At 51.8% G+C, this 15,439-nt stretch overlaps 1 protein-coding gene across 3 annotated transcripts in view; it reads right to left on the bottom strand.

The window, feature by feature from the left end:
- The window catches only part of RBM38 (RNA binding motif protein 38), a 92,733-nt gene that overhangs the window by 53,006 nt on the left and 24,288 nt on the right, over positions 1-15,439 (bottom strand). The window lies entirely within an intron of this gene.

Raw genomic sequence — 15,439 nt, 5'->3', positions numbered from 1 at the left:
GCAACTGTCACCATGATCTAACTCCAGAACATTTCCATCACCCCAGAAGGAGACCCTGTCCCTAGACCCCTGTTTACCTTGGTGTCACGCTCTCTCCTGCCTGTCTCCCTCACTCTCTTATGCCTGCATTTCTGGTTTTCTTTTGGGTTCTGGTGGCGTGGCTGCCTGAGTCCACTCCACCTTTGCCTCTCTCTGTATGACTCCCTCCACTTCTCATTTCTCGTTCTGTGTCACTCTTGCTCATCCAGCACACAGCTATTGGTCACTTATATTCATCCAGCACGCAGCTATTGGTCACTTACATTCATCCAGGGCGCAGCTATTGGTCACTTATATTCATCCAGGGCACAGCTATTGGTCACTTATATTCATCCAGCACGCAGCTATTGGTCACTTATATTCATCCAGCACGCAGCTATTGGTCACTTATATTCATCCAGCACGCAGCTATTGTTCACTTATATTCATCCAGCCCGCAGCTATTGGTCACTTATATTCATCCAGCCCGCAGCTATTGGTCACTTATATTCATCCAGGGCGCAGCTATTGGTCACTTATATTCATCCAGCACGCAGCTATTGTTCACTTATATTCATCCAGCCCGCAGCTATTGGTCACTTATATTCATCCAGCCCGCAGCTATTGGTCACTTATATTCATCCAGCACGCAGCTATTGGTCACTTACATTCATCCAGGGCGCAGCTATTGGTCACTTATATTCATCCAGGGCACAGCTATTGGTCACTTATATTCATCCAGCACGCAGCTATTGGTCACTTATATTCATCCAGCACGCAGCTATTGGTCACTTATATTCATCCAGCACGCAGCTATTGTTCACTTATATTCATCCAGCCCGCAGCTATTGGTCACTTATATTCATCCAGCCCGCAGCTATTGGTCACTTATATTCATCCAGGGCGCAGCTATTGGTCACTTATATTCATCCAGCACGCAGCTATTGTTCACTTATATTCATCCAGCCCGCAGCTATTGGTCACTTATATTCATCCAGCCCGCAGCTATTGGTCACTTATATTCATCCAGCACGCAGCTATTGGTCACTTATATTCATCCAGCACGCAGCTATTGGTCACTTATATTCATCCAGCACGCAGCTATTGGTCACTTACATTCATCCAGGGCGCAGCTATTGGTCACTTATATTCATCCAGGGCGCAGCTATTGGTCACTTATATTCATCCAGCCCGCAGCTATTGGTCACTTATATTCATCCAGCCCGCAGCTATTGGTCACTTATATTCATCCAGCACGCAGCTATTGGTCACTTATATTCATCCAAGGTGCAGCTATTGGTCACTTACATTCATCCAGGGCGCAGCTATTGGTCACTTATATTCATCCAGGGCGCAGCTATTGTTCACTTATATTCATCCAGGGCGCAGCTATTGGTCACTTATATTCATCCAGCCCGCAGCTATTGGTCACTTATATTCATCCGGCATGCAGCTATTGGTCACTTATATTCAACCGGCACGCAGCTATTGGTCACTTATATTCATCCAGCACGCAGCTATTGGTCACTTATATTCATCCAGCACGCAGCTATTGGTCACTTATATTCATCCAGCACGCAGCTATTGGTCACTTATATTCAACCGGCATGCAGCTATTGGTCACTTATATTCAACCGGCATGCAGCTATTGGTCACTTATATTCATCCAGGGCACAGCTATTGGTCACTTATATTCATCCAGGGCGCAGCTATTGGTCACTTACATTCATCCAGGATGCAGCTGTTGGTCACTTATATTCATCCAGGGCGCAGCTGTTGGTCACTTATATTCATCCAGGGCGCAGCTGTTGGTCACTTATATTCATCCAGGGCACAGCTGTTGGTCACTTATATTCATCCAGCCCGCAGCTGTTGGTCACTTATATTCATCCAGCGTGCAGCTGTTGGTCACTTATATTCATCCAGCGTGCAGCTATTGGTCACTTATATTCATCCAGGGCACAGCTATTGGTCACTTTTATTCATCCAGTGCCCAGCTGTTGGTCACTTATATTCATCCAGCCCACAGCTGTTGGTCACTTATATTCATCCAGCGTGCAGCTATTGGTCACTTATATTCATCCAGCACGCAGCTTTTGGTCACTTTTATTCATACGTAGCATAGCTATTGCATGCCCAGGGTAAGCACGGATGGCCCTGGAAGGGACAGTTTCTAGAATAGAATGACATGAGTTCAAGCCTCATTTCTACCGAGTATAGCTGAGTAGCTGAGTGGCCATGGGCACATCACTCACCCTCTCTACAGAGAGCCTCAGTTTCCTCCTCTGTAAAGCAGGCTGCTGTGAAAGCTAACAGAAAGAATGTCTGCCAAGTGCTGAGCTCCTACCTGACACACAGAGCGCTCCTTGCCTGGTGTTGGGTTTATCACCCAGACGATGGTTGCTCTCCTGGCTGGTGGGGAGAGCCGCCCAGGCCAGGAGGATCCTAGGCAGGCTGGAGACCAGGGCATCCTTCCCCAGTGACACAGTTTAGGCGGCTGGGGGTGGGGCGAGGCAGCACGTTCAGCAGCTGGATCCTGGCCTGTGTCCTTGAGTCACCGAGGGTAGCACCAGGCTGGTGCCCAACAGCACGACTGTGCCTCATTTGTGATGCAAATGGCTGGCAGTGGCCACGGATGGGTGAGGGCACGGCATCCACAGCCAGGACCCTAGGAGCTTTCATTCTGAGCAGAGCTCAGGGAGAGGAGGACGGGGAGGCTCCCTCCCCAACCAGCCCCAAGGGATCTTTCTGAGTGGGGCAGGGGGCAGCAGGGACCCTGAAGCAGGGGTGACACATTTCTGGCAGCCGAGAGGGAGCGCTGGGGCCACCGGAATGAGTAGGAAAACGTCGGCTGGCAGAGGGCTCGGTCCTGCTGGAACCCAAGGGTCATCTCGCCAGTCTTGTCCTCTGGACTCCTGAGAAACAAGGCATACTATGTCAAGGCAAAGTGTCATACCTGCCACTTCCTGATCCGGCCCCGAGGGGCCTCCAGCCTCGCCTGGATCCCCTGCCAAGCTGCAGTCACACAGACCTTCTCTCCCGGCTCTTTGCCACCTCGAAGCTTTTCCGCGGCTGTTCCCTCTGCCTGGTAGGCGGTTCCTGTCATCAGTGCCAGTCTCTATTTCCGTCTTAGCTCACACGGGGTTCACCCTGAGGTTATCAAAGTTTAGCTTAGGGGAAAGGCCCTGGCCCTAATTCTGCACATGTAACTGTATCTCTTTTTCTTAAAGACTGTGTCCAAAATTGACATAACTTCAGGCTTTGAAAACCCTGAGCCCAGGCCAGGCGCAGTGGCTCGTGCCTATAATCCCAGCACTTTGGGAGGCTGAGGCGGGTGGATCACTTGAGGTCAGGAGTTTGAGACTAGCCTCGCCAACATGGAGAAACCTTGTCTCTACTAAAAATACAAAAAATATATATATATAAATAAATAAAAAATTAGCTGGTGTGGTGATGGGTGCCTGTAATCCCAGCTACCTGGGAGGCTGAGGCACAAGAATCACTTGAACCCGGGAGGCGGAGGTTGCAGTGAGCTGAGATTGCACCACCACACTCCAGCCTGCATGACAGAGCAAGACTCCATCTCAAAAAAAAATAAAAATAAAAAAAATAAAAAACAAAAACCTGAGTCTGTCCCCAGTGGTGGGAAAACGTCCCCTGACATCTTCCTCCCGAGCTGCTGAATCACTGAACAGGTCACATGCCTTAAGGCGGTTCATTCATTCAGCAGTTATTTACTGAGCAGTTATTATGTATTGGGCACTTGTCTAGGTACTGGGGAAAGAGCTGCAAATAAGACAGACAGAATGCTTGCCACCTGGACTCACATTCCTTGAGGGGACTGGCAATCCACACACATGTAAGTGACACGCAAGCAACAAGTGAGCAGCACCTAGAGCGAGAAAAGGCTGGGAGGAGTGACAAGGGCTATGAAGAAAAGTAAAGCAGGCCGGGGAGAGGGGCTGCAACTTGAACGAAGCAATCAGTGAGACGAACAGACCTGCAGGAGGTAAGAGGTGAGCCATGTGGACACCTAGGGGAAGAACATTCAGGTTGAGGGAACAGCACGTGCAAAGGGCCTGAGGCGGGGAGGCTGCCTGGGCAGGCTCGACACTTCACTGTGGCATTTATCAGACTGAAGTTAAACATTATTCCAGAGATTACTTACTTGGTTTTTTTTATTTTTTATTTTTAAGAGATAAGGTCTCACTGTCACCCAGGTTAGAGTGCAGTGGTATAATCATAGCTCACTGCAGCCTGGAACTCCTGGGCTCAAGTGATCCTCCTGCCTCAGCCTCCTGAGTAGCTAGGACTGCAGGCATGCATCACGATGCCCGGCTAAATGACTTACATCTTTGTCTTCTCACCAGGACCTTGTATTTGGTCAGTGTTCAATAACTAAATGGGGAAAGATTGGATGAATGAATGCGTTTAGAGGGTGAGGTTGGGGCTGGTGAAGTTGTCAGAGGCACCCGCTCTGCAGCATGACCGGCTCCTGCTGGAACAGATGACGCTGTTTCTAACCCCTTCCCCGACAGGCCCACCGTCTCCATTCATGCCATGGAGGCCTTGCTGTGGGGTGGGTAGCAGTGAGGTGGGTGCTGTGATGGTCAGTAGGGACCCGGGGAGGTGGCTCAGGACTGCACACTGGAAGGAGGATCCCTTCCGCACCTTCCCAGGGGCCGGAGCTCTGCAGCTGCCTGTGGGCAGAGATCCTGGCGTGGACACTGGTGTCCTGAGATGGGGGTCCCAGGCAGCCTTCTCCAGAGCCTCGGGGTGGCGGGCACAGGCTAGTGACAGCAGAGTGGGAAGAGGGCAGGGAAGACCCGCGGTGACTTCCGAGGACCCACAGTGGCTTCTGAGGCTGGTTTGGGGGCCTAGGTGAGCCCCTTGGGAGACTCCAGAAATAACAGTGAAACCCTTTCAGGAGGCACAGGTCCTGCTGGGTCACTGAATTTGGGGAAAAATTCAGGAAAGTGTGGCCTGAGATCCAGTGTCTCTGCCCCGCACCATGCCCTCCTGGGAGTGCTGTGGGAGGACTAAGGCGGACTAAGATGAAATGGGGCCCACAGAGGGGCTCACTGCTGAGGCGATGCCGACAGACCAGCACATGCGACTGTGTTCCAGGTGAGCCTGAAAGTGCTCCTTCGTCCATCGCTGGGGATGGAAAAGCCCACCCCACCTGCCCCACCCACGCCGCAGATAGCATGCAGCTGATGGCAAAGAACGAGCAAGCCCTGTGTGTGCTAAGGGGCCTGGTCGAGATACATTTAGGGGAAAGAGACGGGTGCTGTGCAGAACAAATGGCCTGTGCTCGATGCCGGGGAGAGTCAACATCCACCTGTGCAGACCTCAGCGTTCCCAGCTGGAGGCGCCGCACGCCTCGGGAGAAGAGAATTGGAAGGGACAGGATGCGAGGGAGACTTTCCACGAGTCTCCTGGATCCTATCAATACACAGGGAATCAAAGCTGGGCTCATTCTCTGTGTTGAAATGCCACCACCGGGCCAGGCGCGGTGGCTCATGCCTGTAATCCCAGCTCTTAGGGAGGCAGAAGTGGGAGAACAGCTTGAACCCGGGAGTTCAAAACCTGCCTGGGCAATATAGGCAGTTCTAAAAAAAAAATTGAAATGCCACCACCGTTAGCAGCAGGAAGCTGATGTCCGAAGGCTGGAGAGCTCAGAGGCTGGGGTGCAAAGCAGGGGATATGGAGTCCATCTCAGTGGGACCTATCTGTCCTCCCCCTTCTCACTAAGCCAACCATGCCAGCACCTGCTTCTCCACCAAGAACAATGGTGCTCCCCCTCCTCTGGGAGCGGAAAGGCGCAGGGTGTGGTGGAGGCAGCCTGCAGCGCCCGGGTGCCAGGTGGGAGCTTCAGGGAGGTCTCAAGCACTCTTTGGAAGGCTGGGCGGAAGTGAGAGTGGAAGTCATGCTGGGATCGTCTCCGGGTCAAGTGCAGCGGTGCTTGGGGAGGGGAAGAAACTGCCAGGAGTCAGGCCGCCTGCTCCCAACCCCCAGAGAGTTGCCATTCCAAAGCTGCCAGCAGTGTCTGTGTTGTAAGAGGGTGGGAGGATATGAAGTCATGCGGCCCCATCTGGGCCCCTCCCCAGCTGGCAGCCTCAGCCTCCACTCCCTGACCACGCTCCTGCCCTCCCGGCCTCCCTGCCGTTCCTCAGTGTGGCTGAGCATGTCCAACCCCCAGGCATTTGCACAGGCCACCACCTCCGCAATGCTCTTCCCCCACGCCTTACTGTGGGACCTCTCCCCAGGTTCTGCTGGCCCTGCCTCTCACCTGGCCCCTCCTGACCCTCCAGCGTCCCACCTGCCCGTTTCCTTCACAGCCCTCCTCACAGTCTAACTCAGTGCTGTGCAGTGAGCTTCCAGAGGGCAGTAGCCATGCCCACCTTCTACTGCTTCACTGCTGCTTTCCCCCCACCCCCAGAGGAGCAGCTCAGGTGTCATTTGTGGAAGGAACAAAAGGAGACTCTTTGGGACTTAATGCGCTGTCATTTAGGGGAAAAATACTGAGTGGCTATGAGGCTTATCAAAGGGAGAGCCCGAGTCCAACCCAGGATGGAGAGTTTTAGAATAAAAAAAATAGGCCGGGCGCAGTGGCTCATGCCTGTAATCCCAGCACTTTGGGAGGCCAAGGTGGGAGGATCGTGAGGTCAAGAGATCAAGACCAGCCTGGCTAACATGGTGAAACCCCGTTTCTACTAAAAATACAAAAAATTAGCTGGGCGTGGTGGCAGGCACCTGTAGTCCCAGCTACTCAGGAGGCTGAGGCAGGAGAATGGCATGAACTCGGGAGGTGGAGCTTGCAGTGAGCTGAGATTGCGCCACTGCACTCCAGCCTGGGCGACAGAGCGAGACTCTGTCTCAAAAAAAAAAAAAAAAAAAAACCACCAAAAACCCACTGCCCTGCATGATAAAGAGGGTTAAATTTGTTTTAGGGACCAAGGGAAGGGAGGTACATCTTCTTTCCTGTGGACAAACCCAGAGTGGGGAACGCCAGGGGCACCTGTAGGGCCTTGGCAAAGAACCAGCATTGGCTGAGAATGGTGAGGATATAATTCCTTATAAGTGTTTAAGCTGCTAGATTCAGCCATTCCTGCCAGAACTTTATAGCTGCATGAGCCAATCCAGTCCAACCATTCTTCAGGAAGGTGGGGCCAGCCCAGGTGGAGCTGTTCCCAGGTTCCCTACCAAATGACAGAAACCCCAAGTCAAACTGCTGGGGTGGGCAGAATAATGACCCCAAGACATCCATGTCCTAATCTCTGGAACTCGCAAATAACTTATATGGCAAAAGAATTTTGCAGATGTGATTAAGATTATAAACCTCCAGATAGGGAGAGTATGTTTGGATTATACAGGTGGGACCAATCTAATCCCATAAACCCATGAAAGCAGAGAACTTTCTCCAGCTGGAGGCAGAAAGGGGCGGGCAGCAAAAAGGAAGCTGCAGAGATTGAGTGTGAGAGGCACTCACCTGTTGTTGCTGGTGGGGCCACGTGGAAAGCACAGGCACAGTCCAGGCACGGTGGCTCACACCTGTAATCCCAGCACTTTGGGAGGCTGAGGTAGGTGGATCACCTGAGGTCAGGAGTTCAATACCAGCCTGGCCAACATGGCGAAACCCCGTCTCTACTAAAAATACAAAAATTAGCCAGGCGTGGTGGCCCACACCTTAGTCCCAGCAACTTGGGAGGCTGAGGCAGGATAATTGCTTGAACCCGGGAGGCGGAGGCAGTGAGCCACGATGGTGCCACTGCCCTCCAGCCTGGGCAACAGAGTGAGACTCCGTCTCAAAAAAGAGAAAAATGAAAAAGAAAAAAAAGAAAGTGCAGGAAGGAACCTGGCAGCCCCCAGGAGCAAAGACCTGCCCCAGCTCCCAGCCAGCAAGGAAGGGAGACCTCAGTCCTCCAAATGCAGGGAACTGAATTCAGCCAGCAACTGAATGACCCTGGAAGTGAATTATTCTCCAGAGCCCCTAGTAAGTAATCTAGCACCACCAACACCTTGATTTCAGCCTCAAGAGACCTCAAGCCAAGGTCCCATTTGGAGCATGACCTACACATTTGTGACATAATGGATAAGTGTTGTTTTTGTTTGTTTTGTTCTGTTTTGTTTTGAGACAGGGTTTTCCTCCAGACAGCGTTTTGCTCTTATCGCCCAGGCTGGAGTGCAATGGCACGATCTTGGCTCACCACAACCTCTGCCTCCCGGGTTCAAGCAATTCTCCTGCCTCAGCCTCCTGAGTAGCTGGGATTACAGGCATGAGCCACCACGCCCTGCTAGTTTTGTATTTTTAGTAGAGATGGGTTTTCTCCATGTTGGTCAGGCTGGTCTCAAACTCGACCTCAGGTGACCTGCCCACCTCGGCCTCCCAAAGTGCTGGGATTACAGGCATGAGCCACCATGCCTGGTCAGATAAGTGTTTTTTAAGCCACTAAGTTGGTGATGAGTTGGTAATAGAAAATCAAGACACTAGTTTAATGAAAAAAGAGAACTGACTTGCTCTCTCACTAGTCTGGCTTCAGGAATGGCTGGATCCAGCAGCTTAAACACTGTCATCAGGACTTAGTTTCTGTTTCCCACACCCTGCTACCCCCCAAACTGGCCTCATGCTCAGGCTCCATAGGGTCATCAGACTCTAACCCCCAGGTTAATGTCCATGGAAAAGGGGTCCTGCCTCTCTCCCGGCCACCCGAGCATAAGCTTCATGATATCTCATTAGCTCTGCCTGGGTGATGTGCCCATTCCTGAATTCATTACTGCGGCCAGTGGCATCCAATGTTCTTACTGGCCAGGCCTGGGCCTCATGCCCACCCCCATGGGGCCAGGGGTAGAACTGGACTCACCTGAGACCCAGGGACCTGGAGTAGGGAAGGGAGGGTTGCCCTGAGGAAAACCTGGGCACAGTTCCAGGCTGTCTGGTAACTGGCCCCAGAAGCTCCAGGGCAGAGGGCCAGGGAATCTATTCTTGAATTTGCCTTGTCTTACTTTCTGGAGGGAAGGCACTCTGTGAGGTGACCTGGGTGGAGCAGCACCCCAGCACCCCCATTCTTGGACACCCCACCCCATCCCCCACTGTGCCTTTAGCCGAGCCCGCTACAGTCTCCTGCCCCAGGGCCACATTTCCAAAATTGTACACTAGCAAGCAGGAAGCCTTTGCTCCTTCGAAGCATGCTTTGCTGGGAATGAGAGTAAATAAACTGGTATTTATACCACCACCCCACGGGGTGGCCGTTTGTCTCTGAGGCAAATATGGTCAAAATTGAATCTTGTGGCCCTTGAAGGAGAGTGAGGCAGTCCCAGGAGGATCTCAGAGGGAGGCCTCCGCATCCTACCCTCCCACGGGCAGCTCTGAACTCTCCTGGAAGACTCCGCAGGAGCAGGGAACAGGGGAGGGGGCCTGGCTGCACCCCCACAGGCCTTTCCCAGGGCAGCTCCAGGGGGGGCCCGAGTCTGTGCCTGGGGCATTCCCATCCCCCAGTGCACTGTCTCATGAGGACTCACTCCACGCAGGTGACTGTGTGGGTGGCAGACACTGCTTCGGCTGCCTTTGAAGCTTGGAAGGCCGTTTAATTGAAATTCTCTAAAATTCGCATGAGCAGCGACTGTCGTAAGTGCCCTGCTTTGTGCCAGACACTGGATGCGGCAGCTGGGCACTGTCATGGCTGGGTCGGAAACACCTTACTCCTGAGTTCACATTCAGGAAGGAGGCAGATGTTAAAATGAGCAAACGAATAAATGCCCTGAGCAGCACAAACCCTGAGAAGCGCTCGGAGGAGGCAGGCAGTGTCAGAGAGTGGCTGGAGGAGGGTGCTACATCAACACCTGCGGGGAGGCGCTCCAGGCAGTGGACATGGCATGTGCGAAGGCCCCGCGGTGGAACGAGTTTCAGCAGGGCCACATGTGCACTCAGGACTCCTCATGCATCATTCCTTCCACAGACGTTTATTGAGTGCCGAGTGCATGCCAGGCAGGGTGCCAGGCACTGGAGCGACAATGGTGAGCAGAGCCTGGCCCAGCCCTGTGCCCCTGGAGCTCACAGTCTAGCAGGGCAGACAGACCCCAATCACATCGCCCTGGCACCTCTTTCATTTCCGGTGAGTACTGGCTGGAGAAGCGCTGGACATGGCCCCGTGGCAGTTTCCCTGGCCTCTCCATGGCTCCTCCTCTCTCCATGGAGGTGGCTCCTCCTGAAGGACCAGCTTCAAGGTGAGGTTAAGGGCAGCATAGCTCCTGGGCCACCTCCTGCAGGGTGCAACCTGGCTGGGTCAGCAGCTCTGCAAGGAGCTGGGACAGGGATGTTTCCTCCCCTCCAGAGCCCGGCACAGGGTGGGGCCCAGCCAGGGATCCCTGTCACCCTCCCATCTCCTCCACCAGCACTCATTCCACAGGCGGTCTCTGCCGGCTGAGGGTGGTGACAGCCTCTGTTTGATGCCTGGAGTGGTCTCTGGGGGCTCTCTCTCCCCTCAGCACACTGGAGGGCTGCACCTCCCACCCTTCGGAGGTGAGGTTTGGCCACATGACTGGCTCTGGTAACACGTGGGCCGAATGACATGAGCGCTTTGCTTCTGGGCAGATGCATGAAGGCCACTGTGCACTTTCTCTCCACCATCGTGACCACGTTGTTCCCCTTAGGCCCAGCTCAGCCTGTCCGGGGTCCTGCTCTGAGGGCCACAGTGACACGGAATGGCCTCCACCTTCCACAGACATGTCCTGAATGAGAACCAGCTTGTGTGCTTTCAGTCACTGGGCCGCAGGGGTTTGCTGGTGGCAGCATCGCCTGTCCATCCTGCCCAATGCAGCGCCCACGGCCCCTGCAGCCTGCGCCCTCCCCAAGCCCAGCTCATGCGCCAGGCACCGCCTGCTGCCCACCAGTCCACGCTCAGCACAGCACAACGGGACTCGCAGTTTCCAGCCTCCAACACCCTGCTGCTCACATGAACTTGGCTGAGTTCCTCCCCAGTTTGGTAAAACTGGAAGTCAAGGCTTCTAGTGTAGCCTGGCGGCACCGCCTGGTGGCTTACTCCCTGCTGCGGGATGTGCCTGCCCCTGGTCACCTCCAACCCAGTATTCCTGCCAAGTGGAGACTTTGGAGAAGGAGAAGAATGAGGCGCCCCGCCCTGCACACCATCCAAAATAAAAGAGAGATTAAGCTATACATATGCATAGGGAAGGCCCACAAAATTCTGATTTTTGCATGGTGACTTCAGTTGCTTTTTTTTGAAATATTCTATGGATTTGCCTATTCTGGACATTTCATAAGAATGTCCATGCAAGATGTGGTCGCGGGTGTTTGGCTTCGTTTATTTTGCATCAGGTTTTCAAAGTTCATCCATGTGGCGTGTGCCGGTCCTTCATTTCTTTTTACAGCCGATAATTTTCCATTGCGTGGATATGCCAGTTTGTGGATCCATTCTTCACATGAGGAACATTTAGGTTGTTTTCACTTTTTGGATATTACAAACAGTGCTGTTAAGAACCTTTGTGTCATCAAAAGCACAATGAGATACCGTCTCACACCAGTTAGAATGGCGATCATTAAAAAGTCAGGAAACAACAGATGCTGGAGAGGATGTGGAGAAACAGGAACACTTTTACACTGTTGGTGGGAGTGTAAATTAGTTCGGCCATTGTGGAAGACAGTGTGGCGATTCCTCAAGGATCTAGAACTAGAAATACCATTTGACCCAGCCATTCCATTACTGGGTATATACCCAAAGGATTATAAATCATGCTGCTATAAAGACACATGCACACGTACGTTTATTGTGGCACTATTCACAATAGCAAAGACTTGGAACAAACCCAAATGTCCATCAATGATAGACTGGATTAAGAAAATGTGGCACATATACACCATGGAATACTATGCAGCCATAAAAAAGGATGAGTTCATGTCCTTCGCAGGGACATGGATGAAGCTGGAAACCATCATTCTGAGCAAACTATCACAAGGACAGAAAACCAAACACCACATGTTCTCACTCATAGGTGGGAACTGAACAATGAGATCACTTGGACACAGGGCGGGAAACATCACACACCTCGGCCTATCAGGGTGTGGGGGGCTGGGGGAGGGACAGCGTTAGTAGAAATACCTAATGTAAATGATGAGTTGATGGGTGCAGCAAACCAACATGGCACATGTATACGTATGTAACAAACCTGCACGTTGTGTGCGAGTACCCTAGAACTTAAAGTATAATAATAATAAAAAAAAGAACCTTTGTGTCCAAGTTTTGGTGTGGAAGCATGCTTCTATTTCTCTTGGGTTTTTTGAGGAGTTGAATCTCTGAGTCACATGGTAGCTCTCTCTGTTTAATCATTTGAAGAACCTGCCAGATTGTTTTCTATTTTCCATTCCCACCAGCAGTGTGGGTGGGGGGGGGGTCCAATTCCCTCACATTCTCACCAGCACATGAGTTTCTCTGACTTTTTCATCCCATCCTAGGGGATGTAGAGTGGTAGCTCATCTCTTTCCTTCGATTGGTGTTTAGTGTTATTCTTTTAACCAGTTTACCTTATAATAAAAGTCAGCCCCACACTGTACTCTGCGGAGGATTTTGGAGCCCTGTAAAGGAAGAGGAAGGGGCTCCCAACCCCCTACTCTAACCAGCTGTACCCCAAGGGGATTAACAAAAAACATGTTTTACACTGAACAATCAAAACCCTGAAAGGAAAACAAATGTGAATTCTTTATCCAACTACAGAGAGCAGAGTCTGTTTTCACTGCCGAAGAAACTAAAGAGAAAAGTCAAGAAAAAATAGAAACATTTTAGAAAGAAAAGAAACGAAACTAAACACAGAGCTTCTTTTATTCTAAGGCCAGGCTTTGCCTTAGTATCAGTCAGAAGCGCTTAAAAAAATACCCATGCCAGGCCTTCTCCCAAAGACTGGATTCCGGGTGGGGCCCAAGCAGGGTTGCTTTCAGCAGCTCCTGGAGCTCAGTTCTCAGGTGCAGCCAGGGCTGGGAGCCCTGATAACAGGGATTGCTCTGGGGTGGGGCTGCAAGGAGGCTTCTCACTGTCATGGTCACGAAGATGTGGCTGTGGCTTTGGGCGGGGTCTGAGAGTCCGGTTGAGGTTGGAGGCCGTGAGCAGGGGATGCTATTGGTATTGACAGCCTCCAGCGAGACCCAAGATCCTCAGAGTTGGGGGTGGGGAGGTGGGAAACCCGCTGAGTTTCCCCAGTGATGAACCATCTCAACACAAAGGGCCTGGAAGCAGAAAGGGCACTTTCTCAGGGCAGGGGTGACAGGACCGTAGCAGCAGCACTGATCCTAATAAAGCCTGGCCGACCTTCAACTTCTCCCTCAAACCTGGCCCTAAGTGCTTTTTCTACTTCGTGTTCTAGGAGGCACTAGGTATTATTACTTCCTTTCTATTAATGAGGAAACTGAGGATCAGAGAAGGTGAGTGACTTACCTAAGGTTACACAGCTTATCAGGAAAGAAACTCAGATTCACATTCAGGTCTGTCTGATTCCAAACACTTGAATCATTAATCCTTGTACTAGACCATTCCCTGAGGCAAAGCTAACTCTGCTGGAGTAGAAAGACCGGCACACACCACAACATGGATGAACTTTGAAAACCTGATACAAAATAAAAGAAACCAAACCCCCAAGATCGCATCTTGCATGGACATTCTTATGAAATGTCCAGAATAGGCAAATCCATAGAATATGGATTATTATTCTATTATTGTTATTATCTAGTATTATTATTTCTTGTCTAATAATGAGGAAACTGAGGATCAGAGAAGGTGAGTGACTTACCTAAAGTCACACAGCTTGTCAGGAAAGAAACTCACATTCACATTCAGGTCTGTCTGATTCCAAACACTTGAAAGATTCCAAACACTTGAATGATTAACCCTTGTACCAGACCATCCCCTGAGGCAAAGCTAACTCTGCTGGAGTAGGGACCAAGGTTGAAGATATCTCTATCTTTCCATTCATCCCTCCATCCATCCCTTCCTTTATCCATCACTCCCTCCCTCTCTCCGTCCCTCCCTCCATTTCATCTTCCATCAATCCTCCCATTCACTCTCCCTCCCTCCATCCATTTCTCCATTCATGTATCCATCTATCGTCCCATTCACCCTCCCTCCATCCATCCATTCCCCATCCATTTCTCCATTCATCTGTCCATCAATCCTCCCATTCACCCTCCCTTCATCCATCCATTCTGCATCCATTTCTCCATTCATCTATCCATCAATCCCCCCATTCACACTCCTTCCTTCTGTTTCTCTATTCATTAGTCCATCAATCCTCCCCTTCACCCTCCCTCCATTCATCCATTCCCCATCCGTTTCTCCATTCATGTATCCATCTATCCTCCCATTCACCCTCCATCCATCCATCTCTTTTGCATCTCTCTATCCATTCCTCCACCCATTCTTTTTCCCTTTCATCAGTCCCTCCCTCCCTCCATCCATCTGTCACATAACTGCATAACTGTCCTCTAGAAAGACCTCAAGGGGGATAAAGCACATGTGTATCTGACACGGTTCCTGCTTCCTCCCCTACTTGGCTCTCCCGTGACTCCTAACCAACATGTTATTAAAATGCCTGCCAGGGTTCAATAAGAGGCACAGTAAGGATTGGTGGGGACTGTAGCAAACTGGAGAGCATGGGTGTCACTGCCGCTGTGAGGAACTCTGCGCCCAGCGTTGTCAGAGAAGCTTCTGTTCATGGTGCCTTTTTTCTTTCCACCATACTCCGTGGCCATCTCTCTGGGTCGGGAAATAGACCTTCCACAGTATCATTCTTTGTGGCTCTGTGTCCTTTCTCCCTGTGGCCACACCATAATACCGGTCATTGTGCCCTCCCATGGAGACCCCAGCTGCAGGTTAGGAGGGCAGCTTTGGCATCAGATACCCCGGGATTTGGAGCCCAGCTCTGCCAGCTACTCACGGTGTGGCCCTGGGCAAGCTCCCGGACTAACCTGAGCCTGTGTCTGCGTGTATAAAGTGGGTTGCTATGTGGATTCGACGAGCTCATGCTGGTGAGTGGTGGACACAGGGCCTGGCACAAACCCGGTGCTGGATAAGTGCAGGCTTCTCTGCCCTGCCCACCCTAAGGATGAAGACCACAGCTCCCCACGCCCCTGGTTACCTTGCAGGCTTTTGCTAAACCTCAGCTTGAGATTCAGGACTGTGGCCTTCATGGGCCACACCTCCACCTAGGCCTGCGGGAGCCAAGCAGCCTTTGGTGACGTTCCGCTCTCCTGTGGTTCAGGAGGGCTTGTGCTTGCAAGCTGGGCAGAGGCTGTCCACACCTGCTCAGGGCAAGTCATCCCAGGGCACGCTGGCTACTGGGGACCAGGGTCCCGTCACTGCATGGGAGGGTGGGAACTCCAGGCTCAGCCCAATCTCCAGGAGCGAGGTTGTAAGGCCCA

This window comes from Macaca fascicularis, chromosome 10, assembly GCF_037993035.2.
Source record: "Macaca fascicularis isolate 582-1 chromosome 10, T2T-MFA8v1.1".
NCBI lineage: Eukaryota > Metazoa > Chordata > Mammalia > Primates > Cercopithecidae > Macaca > Macaca fascicularis.
The sequence above is the reverse complement of the archived record's forward strand: the minus strand, read 5'-3'. Positions and strand labels throughout refer to the sequence as shown.